At 35.4% G+C, this 14,481-nt stretch overlaps 1 protein-coding gene and 1 non-coding gene across 2 annotated transcripts in view; both read left to right on the plus strand.

Moving 5' to 3' along the window:
* The window catches only part of LOC133682916 (glucan endo-1,3-beta-glucosidase 7-like), a 63,522-nt gene that overhangs the window by 22,673 nt on the left and 26,368 nt on the right, over positions 1–14,481 (plus strand). The gene's annotated exons all lie outside the window — the stretch shown is intronic.
* Positions 14,000–14,106, plus strand: LOC133684380 (small nucleolar RNA R71). The gene has a single exon (XR_009837882.1). It is a non-coding gene; the product is annotated as a small nucleolar RNA R71 (small nucleolar RNA).

Here is a 14,481-nt window from a genome sequence, read left to right on the forward strand (position 1 = left end):
TATTGTTTAAGCACTGTTGTTATTGTTTTGTGCGATGGACAATTTAACAATCAAAATAATTACTTGAAATGCCACTATCACCGACGTCCATATCGACGGACAAACTTCCGTCGATATTTCATAGAGAGTTGAAAAATAATTATTTGAAATGCCACTATCACCGACGTCCATACCGACGGATTCCAGGCCGTCGGTATGTTGTCGGCGGGTCACTATTACCAATAACATCACCGACAGACTATGCGAATTCCAAAGAGTGGTGCATTAAATGCATCTCTGACCGCGACATGTTGTGGACGGATTTATCAACGGACCGTGAAAAATATGGAGGGTAATTAAAAACGTTGGTGCGAAATTCAAAATTTGCCGACGGATTTTCGAAGCTTCACTGACCGAATAAATTAAAATAATATTTTTTTAATTTCCATCGGTGAAGCCATCGGTAAAACTGCCCTATAAATCCCAGCGGCCGCCCCTTCAGTTCATTTTTTCATCTCCCCCGTTCTTAATTTCCCCTCTTCTTCGATTTTTTTCCTCTCATTTCCTTTAAGATTTCTGCAAAGGTTATTAGTTTTTTTTTTAATCTTCATCAAATTAAAAGGTATGTGTTTCCTCTATTTCATTTTACTTAAAGGATTTTTTTTATTTTAGCTATTTTTATTTTTGTTATGTTTTTTGTTTTGGTGTATTTGTATAATGTAGATAAAGTCTTGAAATAAACACATTATTAAGGTAAGCATATTTCATTCCTAAAGTCTATAGTTTTTTTTTAATTTATTGAATATATTTTATTGTTGTATTGGTATAATTATTGAATAATTTGTTGAATTGTAATTGTTAATATTGAATTTACTTTAGAATTAGTAATTGAATATGTTGGAATAATTAGTAATTTTACTCTATTATTGCATGATTTGTGTTTAATTATTTCCATTGATTTTAATTGTTAGTCTATAATTTTTTTTAAAAAAAAATATTCAATATATTTTATTGTTGTATTGGCATAATAATTGAATAATTTGTTGAATTGTAATTGGTAATGTTGAATTTACCTTAGAATAAGTAATTGAATATGTTGGAATAATTAGTAATTTTACTACATTATTGCATGATTTGTGTTTAATTATTTGCATTAATTTTAATTGTTAGTCTAGAGTTTTTTTTGAATTTATTGAATATTTTTTATTGTTTGTATTTATATAATGATGGAATAATTTGTTGAATTGTAATTGTTAATGTTGAATTTACCTTAGAATAAGTAATTGAATATGTTGGAATAATTAGTAATTTTACTACATTATTGCATGATATTTGTTTAATTATTTGCATTAATTTTAATTGTTAGTTTAGAGTTTTTTTTTAATTTATTGAATATTTTTTATTGTTTGTATTTATATAATGATTGAATATGTTGTTAATGTTGAATTTATTTTGTAATTAGTATGAATGTTATACATATAGATGTTATGTTATATACAATATTAGTATAGATGGAGTCAGTTGGTTGTGGCTTTTGTCAATATTTGCAAGTTTGTGGATTTGGGTAGTATCTAGTATAGGAGAGGTGTTGTCGAAATTTTTTTAACATTCGAATTTAATTATATAATTATTTGTATAGAATTGTGTAGATGCTCAGAATGAAAACCACAGCTCATCACTCACGTATGGTCGCAGCTAGTTCTTCTAGCAGCGAGGATGACGTATCCTTAGGTGCCTCTCAAGAAGAGGCACCACCTGCACCGTCAACTGATGCTGCCTTTTCCAGCGCGGGTTTATAGCGCAGAGGTGGCGTGCCTACGCAGCGGAATCAATTCACCCACAAGTACGAGGCACAGTGGAAGGACGACCTTTCAATGTAAGTTTGTTAAGGTTTTAGTTTTTTCTTTTAAATTATAACATAATTTATGAACAACTAATCAATATTTCATTAATTTAATTTATTTTCAGGTTCACAAACATAGAGGCCACCCGAGTAGTATCATTAGTGTTTAAATCGTCGATGGAGATTCCATTATTTCAATGGAGTCAGGTATCCAGACATCCTAAATGGATACCTCAAATCGAGGCATGGTTTAACAAAGTTGAGGTGGTGTTAATTTCTAATTTCCAGCTTATTTCTAATAATTTATTAATGTAATTGTAAATAAATTATTATTTCTATTTATCTAATCATTTATACACAGCACAAGTTCTCTTGGGACAGGGCGCATGACAAAGTTGTGAGGAGGGTGTGGGAAAATCACGCGGCAATTATGTAACATCGAAAACAATACAAGATTTTTTTAGAAAATTTTTTTGTTTCAACGTCTAATTTCTCGCTATGGAAGTAGGTTGCGTGATTTTTGGTATGAATTACAAAAAAAGGCAAAAAAAACCATGAGAGATAGGGGTCTCCAAGGCTGGAATGACGTGGCAGTTTGGAGGGATTTCAAACCGATATACATCCTGGAAGATATATGGCCGCGCTATCTTGAGCACGTGATGTCTGAGCGGTTCACATGACGCTCACAGTCCGATGCTAGCAACCAGAATCGGCCAATTCATGGCTCGGTGACAACGCACACCGGCGGCTCTATTCCGTTTGCTGAACATGCAAAACGGATGGTAAGATTAATTTAAATGAAATATATTGTTAAATTAATTTGTTGTTAATTAATCTTTTTTCATTACAGGTTACGTCTCTTGAACGTGAGCCGAGACCGATGGAGCTGTTTGTGGAGATGCACGTGCGGAGTCAAGACGACCAAAAGGGGGCGCAACAGTTCGTTGACAACCGTGCTCAACACTTCGTGGTATGTTTGTTCAACCATTTTATTTAGTAAGTTATTATTTTTATTGAATTGAATATGATAATTACTTTTTTCATTTTTAGGAGACCTATAATAGCCGGTTGAGGGAGAGATATGGGGACAATCCTTTGACCCATCCGGAATTCGATCTAGATTTGTGGATGGAGGTTGGATCGTCTGATGGACCCGATAAAAATCAGGTTTACGGGCTCTCCAACACTACATCCGAGAACTTGCGGATGGCCCGTAGTGTTTCAACCGTTGGGAGCTCCCAATCAGTATTGAGCACCCAATCTAAGGAGTTCGTGGCCTTGCAGCAGCACACGACTCAGCTCACCGAAAAATACGACCACCTATCAGTAGAGTATGCACAACTCAAAGTGGAGCATGCATAAAAAAAAGCGGATCATGAACAGCTTCACGAAATGGTCATGAACATGTAAACCAAATTGAAATCCAAGATCTACAGCTCCAGATATGACTCAATTAATGAACAATGTTCCGGTTTGGACTGAACCAACATCTTTTTTCTAAGCTTAACCCTCTCTTTGTCTTCTCCATTTCAGTAGTTAAACTCATCAATCAATCCTTTGATTTATGTGATAGGCCTGCATTTAAGATGAACATTTACCATAAATTAAAGGTATCTTATAGTATCATACTATGGTGCAAATAGTGAGAGGTCATGAAATCATCTCTCATGCTCGAGTACTGACATCCCCTTCTGTCTCAAGGCTAGGAATTCATGTTCCTTCATCTTTTGATGATATTTGGAGTAATATTGATTCTCAAACTCCATCTTGAAATCATCCCAGGATAGGGATTCTGTAGTCCTCCTCAACTGAACTGTCTCCCACCAAGTCATAGCACTGTCTGATAGTAATTATGTAGCACAATCTACTCACAGATCATTTGGTATCTTAATTTAAATCATCATTTTCTCTACATTTCTAATCCACCTTCCCACTACTTCAACATCCTATTCACATGAGTAGGGTTCACAACTCATTTCTCTCATACTTTTCACCATTTGAACTAGATGTACCACATTATTAGTAGATGTAGGTGCTTCTGAAATGGTTTGTATGATGGGTTCATGTGGGGGTGCTCGCATAAGAGTGGCAGCATTAGCCATATCTTCCATTACTACTTTGACTAGCTAGGCCAAGAGCATTGGATCAACATAAGAAACAGATGGCCTTGCAGGTATAGTCTAAAGGGGATCCTCTGCTCGTTCCCGTGGGGCTAACATGGTTGGTCGGACATCTCCGTTTGCCTTGGTGCCTGTCTGACTTGAGGCCCTGTTAATTCTTCATGCCTTGCTTGAGTCGATACTGTTGGTGCATGTGAAGCAATTATCTTCCAAAGGGCTCTCTTCTTGCCCCTCGTAAAAGTCTACATCTATATTCCCCCTCCCTGCAGAGGATAGATCTATTCTAATCTCTTGGCAGGTATGTAACATCCTGTAATAAATTAACAAACATCAACAACCTCTTTTGAATTGCATCATAGAATGGTGATATATGTGCACCTCATCCTTTTTAGTCGTGTAACCACCAGCCTCCTCCTCCTCCTCTTCCTCCTCCTCCTCGAGCTCCACCTTTATATTAATTTGTAATAAATATTATTTACCTTTAATAGTTCATTTAATATTTTTTTTGAAACACATTTAGTTTGTAATGAATAGTATTTAACTTTATTTTTTTTTGTTTTTGATGTTTAATAAAAATTTTATTTGCATAATTGGTTTTTATTACCATTAATTTATATAATTTTATATTATGTATTCTAAATAATTTTTTAAAAACATATTTAAAAATAATTACAGAGGGTTTTACCGACGGAATATATCCGTCGACATTTGACAGTAGCTGCCACAATCACCGATGACTTTACAGACAGATATATTGGGTCGATATTTCACACTCACCGACAACTTTACCAACGGTATGTATCCATCAGTATGTCACACTATCACCGACGGGATAAATCTGTCGGTATATATAAAGCGGGAAATATTTTTTTTTTGCGTGCAATTTTCGTCTGTAAAACCATCGACAAATGCTTTTTTTGTGTTGTCGACCGATATAGCGACAGATGGTGGTATTACCGACGAACGGAAAGCCGACGAATGTATTCCGTCGGTGAAGAAGTCGGTAAATAAATTATCGATGAACTCTTAATCACATACCGACAGAAATTTTCCATCGGTAAAATTGTGAAATCTGGTAGTGATACTTGTGATATCTCATAGAATTATGGTTGGAAATTATGTGAAAAGAAAGAAGAAGTGATGCTTAATGAAAAGATGGGAAAAGTTGCCAAGGGTAAAAACAAGAAAAAAAAGAAAAGAAAAGAAAAGAAAAGAAAAGAAAAGAAAAAAGTGTTCCTTTATGTTCGTAAGATTTTATGTTGAAAGAGCTTGAAATCAAAAGAAGTTAAACATTGGTGATTAAAGATGGAAAATTTATGTGCTTTGATGGAATATCTTATTTGAAATATCACTTTTCAGAAAGCTTTACTTTCTTTGGTTTGAAATTTTCTTTTACCTCACCTTAACCTTAGCCTCATTACAGCAAAAAAATAAGACCTTTTGATTCATGCATTGCTTGTAATATGTTAGTAATGGAGATGAGATTGAAGAGCAAACTTATAGTAGAACATATTCATTGATCGAACTTGAGAGATTTAAACACATAAGCCCTAAACATGTGAGTGTTGGAGTGTATATCAATAAGAGGACCTATCACTTTGGCATGGCATAGATTTCATTTAAATCCCGAAGATTAATTGAGTTTTGAAGTTTGCATGTAAATAAATTCATGAAAATTTATACTCTTTATCCTTCTTGATTGTATTCTTGTTTATAATGCATATATTCTTGGATATTGATGGGAGATTAGTCATAGTAATTTGATTTGATTTGATTTAATTTCAATTTGATGTTACCCATCCTTTCTCAAGGAAGAATAAGAGCTAAGTGTGAGGGTATTTGATGTAACCATATTATTGGATAGTTTTACCCACATTTACCTAGTTTTTTGCCTATATTTTATATATATAATAGCTTGATATTCTTTGTTTTTATGTTTTGGAGGCACTTTCGGATGAAAGATGCAAAAAGAAGTAAATTTGAGATAATTGACAGATTTGACCTTCAGTAGATGTTTTGTGTAGAGCGTGAGTTCTAGAGGTTGAAATAAAGTGATTCCAGTGGCATTAAAAAGCTAACATCTATACCTTTCTGTAAATCTAAGGTAAGAAAATAAAATAAGGAAGAGCATGGAAATTGCAGCCTTCAAAGTAAAATCTCGCAATCTGCCAGTATTGACCTTCGGTCATTCCAACTTGAATATCTTGAGCTAGTCCAATTGATGCAAACTCAATTTTTTTGGATCTCGGACTCAAAGACATATTAACGCTCCAAATTTCAGCAAAAAACGATGTCATATGAGGCAGATATGATTTTCAAAAATGACAACTGAATTCTGCCAGCAAACAAGTTTCAAGAAGAAACAAGTCCAAATTACGTTGAGAGGCATCTAAACTGACATGCAAGTTTTTATTTCAACAATTTAGCTCCTCTAAGTCAAAGTGACACGACCAAAAGATTGATGTCTTCTTCCAAGTGCAGGCGTGTCGAAGAAATAAATAACTCAGCAAGACCGGGGTCGAACCATAGAGAGGTTAACTATATAAATGTTGCGATGTCGTGGTAGCACAAATTAATTACCCTAGCTTAAAACACACAAGATAGTATAGAGCAAGCAAGGGGTCGATCCCACGAGGAAGTTTCAAGTCAGATTTTTATGTTGTACGTTATGTAATTGGGGGGATTTGGTTTGTAATTATCTAAACTATGGCAGCAATTAAACTAGCAAACAAAATCAATTAAAACCGAAACTTATCAAGAAAACAAAATCAATCTCACGGTTCTTGAAATCCGAAGGTTTGTTGTGTCCTTGCAACCAAGAAAAGAGCTTAGCCTTGCATAACTATTGAACAACTACTTCTAAAGAATGAAAAGAGCATGATTTTTGGGTTTGTAGAGGAGAGAATTTGTGTTTATTCTCTGCTGGCTGCAGCCTCCTTCTACTCTCCCTCTTTTCTGCTGGCTGCTGCCTCTTCTCTCTTTCTTTTTATATGCTAAGAAACCCTAGTCTCTATTTTACAAAATAGTCCTTCCTTAAGTTGGCAGTTTACATTCAAGTACTTCAATAACTATTTTCCCTAAAAAGAAGAAATAGCCTTGCATGAAATCTTCAAGCTTTGACTTAGAGGAGCTAAATTGCTGATATAAAAACTTGGATGTCGGTTAAGATGCTTCGGAATGTAATTTGGACTCGTTTCTTCACGAAACCTGTTTGTTGGCAAACTTCAGTTGTCATCTTTGGAAAATTATATCTCCCTCATATGACATCGTTTTTGGCTGATATTTGGAGCGTGGATAGGTCTTTGAATCAGGAATCCAAAAAAATTGAGTTTGCATTAATTGGACTTCTTTAGCTCCAGATATTAAATTTTGAATGGTCAAAGGTCAACACTGGCAGAATACAAGATTTGAATTTGCAGGATGTGATTTTCATGATCTCTCTTTTTATTTTTCTTGCATTACATTTCCATAAAGGTATGGATGTTATCTTTTTAGTGCCACTGGAATCACTTCATTTCGATCTCTAGAACTCACGCTCTGCACAAAACATCGACTGAACATCGAATCTGCCAATTACCTCCAATTTACTCCTTTTTGCATCTTTCATCCAAAAGTACCTTCAAAACATAAAACAACGAATATCAAGACATTTTATATATAAAATATGGACAAAACATTAGGTAGATGTGGGTGAAACTATCGAATAATATGGTTACATCAAATACCCCCACACTTAGCTCTTGCTCGTCCTCGAGAAAGGATAGGTAAAACCAAATTGAAGTTAAATTAAATGAAATCACTATGACTAATCTTCTAAGCTCCCATCAATATTCAAGAATATATGCATTATAAACAAGAACACAATTAAGAAGGAGAAAGAGTATAAATTTTCATGAATTTATTTACATGCAAACTTCAAAACTCAATTAATCTTCAGGATTTAAATGAAATCTATGCCATGCCAAAGTGATAGGTCCTTTCATTGATATACACTCCAACACTCACATGTTTAGGGCTTATGTGTTTAAATCTCTCAAATTCAATCAATGAATATGTTCTACCATAAGCTTGCTCTTCAATCTCATCTCCATTACTAACATATTACAAACAATGCATGAATCAAAAGGTCTTATTTTCTGGTTGTAATGAGGCTAAGGTTAAGGTGAGGTAAAAGAGAGTAAAAGAAAAGGTTCGAAAGAAAGAAAGTAGAGCATTCTGAAAAATGATATTCCATCAAAGCATATAAATTTTCCATCTTTAATTACCAATGCTTAACTTCTTTTAATTTCAAGCTTTTTCATTATAAAATATTAAGAACATAAAGGAACACTTTTTTCTTTTTCTTTTTCTTTTTCTTTCCTTTTTTTTTTTACCTTTGGCAACTTTGCCCATCTTTTCATCAAGCATCACTTCTTCTTTCTTTTCACATAATTTCCAACCATAATTCCATGAGATATCATAAGTATATGCTCCACTAATCCTTGGCCAAGGGAAAAGGAAAACATATAAAAAGTTAAGGCTTATACATGGATAAAGCAAAGAAAAGATAAACAAGCTCAAAAGGGGCTCACTAAGGATAATATGCTTTAGGTTGACTTTTTGACTTAAGTGGTTAAAATTTCTAATGCCTTTATCATCTTCATGTATATATGTAATGCGAATGTAATGTGAATGTAATCTCAACAAGGTATGAAGCAAGTTCTAGAGATACATATCATTGAAAGAATGCACACTCAAAGAATATAATGTTGAAGGCTCAAAAGCTTGCATTGGTATAACACTATAAAGTCAACATGGCATATTCTCAAAGTCAATCCCTAAACCAATTAAACATTAAAACTTACATGCATACTCCTTCATTTGATTTATATCTTCATCTATCTCAACTAATTCTCATACATAATACTCATATTCTCAAAAACGAATGGGAGTTCAAAAGATCAAACATAATTTTATTTTTTAAAAAAAAGAACAAAGAAAACCAAAATTAGAAAACCAACATTCTCCCAATACCCCCACACTTAAAACACAACATTGTCCTCAATGTTGAAATAAAAGCAAAGGAACAGAAGAGAATGACAGAAAATAAATTAAAATGCGAAAAAATAAAAGATAAGGAAAAAGAAAGCAAATCTGATTTTTTTTTGTGCTGGGTTGCCTCCCAGTAAGCGCTTTTGTTTTATGTCATTGGCTTGACATGTGGCATGCTCATTCTTCATAGATTGGTTCAGCTAACTCTACAGAAGCGGTGAGTTCTGTCGTCCAACCTTCATAGAAAGGTTTCAAATGATGCCCATTGACCTGAGTACTTTGTTGGTTTCTAAACTTATAATTTCAACTGCACCATAAGGAAAAACATTAGAAACAACAAAGGGTCCAATCCAACAAGAGCGCAATTTTCCAGAAAAAAGTTTCAAACGCCAACGATAAAGAAGGACTTTGTCTCCAACATGAAACTCCTTTCTTGTAAGCATTCAATCATGAAGATTTTTAGTCTTTTCTTTGTAAATCCTTGCATTCTCATAAGCATCATTTCAAATTTCTTCCAACTCTTGCAGTTGTAGTTTTCTTGCGATCCCAACAGCATCATAATCCATGTTACATTTTTTAATGGCCCAAAAAGTTTTGTGTTCAAGCTCCACCGGTAGATGACATGTTTTCCAATAAATCATTCTATAAGATGACATTCTTATAGGTGATTTATAAGCAGTCCGATAAGCCCAAAGTGCATCTCCAAGACGTAGACTCCAATCTCGCCGGTTAGGTTGCACTGTTTTCTCCAAAATGGACTTGATTTCTCGATTTGAAATTTTAGCTTGGCCATTCATTTGAAGATGATATGTTGTGGAAGTTCGATGAGTCACATGATATTTGCGTAGCAATGCTTCCATGGAATGATTACATAAATGAGTGCCACGATCACTAATGATAGCTTTAGGGATTCCAAACCTGTCAAATATGTGAGTCCTGACAAAATCTAAAACAACCTTAGCATCGTTAGTTCGTGTGGCTTTCGCCTCAATCCATTTGGACACATAATCAACAGCAAGAAGAATATAAAGATTGCCAGATGAAGAAGGAAATGGACCCATAAAGTCAATACCCCAAACATCAAAAATTTCACTTACAAGAATATTCGTTAAAGACATTTGATTCTTATGAGTGATATTACCTATTCTTTGGCATTTTTCACATGATTTGCAGAAGTGATATGCATCTTTAAAAATAGAAGGCCAATAGAAACCACTTTCAAGTACCTTATGGGCTGTTCTTTTTGCTCCAAAATGCCCACCACGAGAATGAGAATGACAAAAAGTGAGAATGGAATGAAATTCATCTTGTGGTACTCACCTCTTAACTATTTGATCCGCACAAAATTTCCAAAGGTAAGGATCTTTCCCGAAAATAATATTTAGCATCAGCTCGTAACTTATCTTTTTGGGGTTTAAACAAACCTGGAGGGAATTCTTTGGTGACTAAATAGTTTACCAAATCAGCATACCATGGTCTTGTAGAGGAATGCAACATATACAACTGCTCATCGGGGAATGTCTCTCTTATTGTCTCGATCTGTATATCCTCAATCCTTAGTTGGCTTAAGTGATTAGCCACATGGTTTTCGACACCTTTTTTGTCTTTGATCTCAAGATTGAATTCTTGTAAAAGCAAGATCCACCTAATCAGTCTTGGTTTGGACTCCTTCTTCTTCAAAAGATACCTGAGAGCTGCATGGTCAGTAAAAACAATGACTTTTGTACCAAGTAGATATGACTTGAATTTTTCAAGAGCAAACACCACTACAAAAAGTTCCTTTTCAGTTGTATGGTAATTGCATTATGCTCCATCCAACATGCGAGAAGCATAGGCGATAACATGCAAATTCTTCCCAATTCTTTGCCCAAGTACAGCTCCTACCGCATAGTCACTCGCATCACACATTATCTCAAAAGGTCCATCCCAATTTGGTGGTTGAATGATAGGGGCAGATGTGACACGTCTCTTAAGCTCATCATGGGCATCTTTACATGCTTGATCAAACACAAAATCCACTTCTTTGGCTAATAGTTTGCACAAGGGTGCTGTAATCTTCGAGAAATCTTTGATAAAGCATCGATAGAAACCTGCATGACCTAGAAAAGAACGAACTTCCCTCATGTATGAGGGGTAAGGCAATGATGAAATAACATCTATCTTAGCTTTATCAACCTCTAATCCACGTGAAGACACAACATGCCCAAGAACTATTCCTTGTTCTACCATAAAATAACACTTTTCATAGTTCAGGACAAGGTTAGTTTCAATGCACCTTTTCAAGATTAAAGATAAATTTTCTAGACATTTATCAAAAGAATCACCATACACCGTGAAATCATCCATAAAAACCTCAATTATTCTTTCAACAAGTCAGAAAAAATACTCATCATGCATCTTTGAAAAGTTACAGGAGCATTACAGAGACCAAAAGACATTCTCCTATATGCATATGTACCAAATGGACATGTAAATGTAGTCTTTTCTTGATCCTCAGGATTAATAACAATTTGATTGTATCCACTATATCCACCAAGAAAGCAATAAAAAGACTTACCTGCTAGGCGTTCAAGCATTTGATCCGTGAATGGTAATGGGAAATGATCTTTGCGTGTAGAAAGATTGAGCTTTCTGTAATCAACACACATTCTCCATCCACTTGAGATGCGAGTAGGAATGAGCTCATCATTTTTGTTTTTCACCAACATGATTCTGGTCTTTTTGGGCACCACATGGATTGGCACCACATGGATTGGCACGACCCATTTACTGTCAGTGATGGAGTAAATGACTCCTGCATCTAACAGTTTTAAAATTTCAGCTTTCATTACCTCCATCATAGGCAGGTTCCACCTCCTTTGCATTTCCCTTGTTGGTTTTGCATTGTCCTCAAATAGTATATGATGTATACATATTGAGGGACTAATGCCCTTGATGTCGGCTAAAGTCCATCTAATGGTCGTCTTGTGATCACACAATAATTTCACAAGTTTTTCCTCTTGCATACTTGTCAAACTTTTTGCTATGATAACGGGAAGTGTATTGTTGTCGCCAATGAATACATATTTCAAATTATCGGGCAAAGGTTTTAATTCTAACTCGGGGGCCTGTAAAATAGATGGCAAAAGCTTTTTATGTGAGAGTACTAAATCAACAAAGACATTACCATGGGGAACAGTTTGTAAAGCTTGTAAGGCCAATACTGATTCGTGCACGTTTTGGGGAACACACACGTGCCTCTCCATCTCTTCTATCTTGGTGAAATCATAGCCATATCTCAAAGTTATGCTTAATCTGTCTTCGCAATCAAAATCACAAACTTGCTGCACACACTTATCAATTTGGTCATAACATGTGATAGAATAAACATTGCTATAAGGATATCTCATTGCATCATGAAAATTGAATTCAATTTTCGCATCTCCTACTTCCATAGACAAGGTATCCTTACCACAATCAATCTTTGTGTTTGCAGTTTTCAAGAATGGTCTCCCAAACAATATAGGAGTGCTAGTTGATGAATCACAAGAATCATGTTCCATATCAAGAATATAAAAATCACATGGAATAACCAAACTATCAATCTTGACTAGGACATCTTCTATCACACCAAGTGGGTAAACAAAACTACGATTCGCAAGTTGTATTACAATGCTAGTTTTATTCAAAGGCTCAAGACTAAGAGAATCATAAACATGTTTGGGCATAACACTAATGGATGCACCTAAATTGCATACAGCTCTTTTAAAACTAGCATTACCAATAACACATGGGATAGTAAATGCACCTGGGTCTTTTTGTTTCAAAGGCAGATTCTTTTGAACAACGGCAGATACAACTTCACCCATACTTACCGTTTCATGACCTTTTAGTTTGAAAGCTCTCTTGGTAGTACACAACTCCTTCAAGAATTTTGCATACTTGGGAATTTGCTTGATAGCATCAAGCAAAGGAATGTTGAGTTCCACTTTCTTGAAAACCTCTAAAATCTCTTTTTCTTTGTTTTCTTTCTTTGACCTAGAAGAACTCACACGAAAGGGTGGAATTGTTTTAAAACTGGAATTAATTGAGTGAGGAGTTACCTTTGGAGTGTTGGTCTTTATTTCAGTTTGTGGAGGAGAAGGATGTTCCTTCTTTGTACTCAATTCAGTTTCTATCTCTTCTTCTTCCTCCATCTCAATTTGTTTTGACCTTTGCTCTTCAACTTCTTTCCCACTTCGCAGCATGATTGCACTAACATTCTCTTTTGGATTTAATGCTTGGGAGGGTAACTCCATTCGTTTGTGCTTCCAATTTCCCTACACTTGAAGCTACTTGCCCCATTTGCTTTTCCAAGTTGTGAATACTTGACCTTGTTTCCTGTTGAAAAGACATGAAATTTTGTTGCAAGGTAACAGAATTAGAAGCCAAAGTTTTCATCATCTCATGAAGATCATCATTCGATGATGACCCCATAACATTGGAGTTTGTGAATGGAGGGGGTTGTCTTGCTTGATAATTTTGTTGAGGCTGAAATCCATGGGGATGGAACTGTCGGCCTTGATTGCCTTGTTGGGATGGGTTGTCGTAGCGTAAGTTGGGATGATCTCTCCATCCGGGATTGTACATGTTGGAAAAGGGATCATATTTACGCTGGGGCTGTCCGTTGAATGTTCCATCAATTGCATAAGCTTGTTCAATGTAGTCTTTTTGCATTGTTGGGCACATATCCGAAGCATTTCCTTGTAAGGAGCATATGCTACAAACTTTCACCTGCTGCACATTTCCACAAGCCAAAGAACGCACAAGAGAAGTAAGATCATTAACTTTACTTTCAAGGTTAGAAATACTTACCTCATTTACTCATTTGTTGGAGAAGTCTCCACGAGTGCCAAATTGTTTTGAGTTGGCTGCCATGTTTGAGATCAATTGGTGTGCAGCCTCGGGTGTCTTATCCACCAATGCGCCTCCACTTGCAACATCAATGATACTACGGTCAGTAGGCATCAATCTTTCATAGAAATATTGAATGAGCACCTAATCGTGTATTTGATGATGAGGACATTGAATGGAGAGTTGCTCAAATCTTTCCCAATATTCGGAGAGTGTCTCTCCATGAGATTGCTGAATCCCACATATTTCTTTCCTTATGTTGGCAACTCGAGATGCTGGGAAATACTTCTCAAGGAAAATCTTCTTCATAGCATTCTGCCCTCTTTAAAGAGAAAGGGAAAGCTTTCAACTTAACTTGTTCTTCATCAACTCCATTCGGTTTCATGCCAACACAAACCATATGGAACTCCTTGAGATGAGTATGAGGATCTTCTCCTCCAAGACCATTAAATGTTGGTAACAAATGTATAAAACCAGATTTGAGCTCAAAGTTTACATTATTATCAATGTTTATGCATAATGGTTGATTTTCCACGTTAGGAGCAGCAAGCTCCCTGAGTGTTTGTTGTCATGCAATAGCCATGGTGTTGAGGCAAACTTTCTTTCTTAACCTGCATAAAGTGCTTTCTATTTCAA

The sequence above is a fragment of the Populus nigra genome, chromosome 2, assembly GCF_951802175.1.
Source record: "Populus nigra chromosome 2, ddPopNigr1.1, whole genome shotgun sequence".
NCBI classification, from domain to species: domain Eukaryota; kingdom Viridiplantae; phylum Streptophyta; class Magnoliopsida; order Malpighiales; family Salicaceae; genus Populus; species Populus nigra.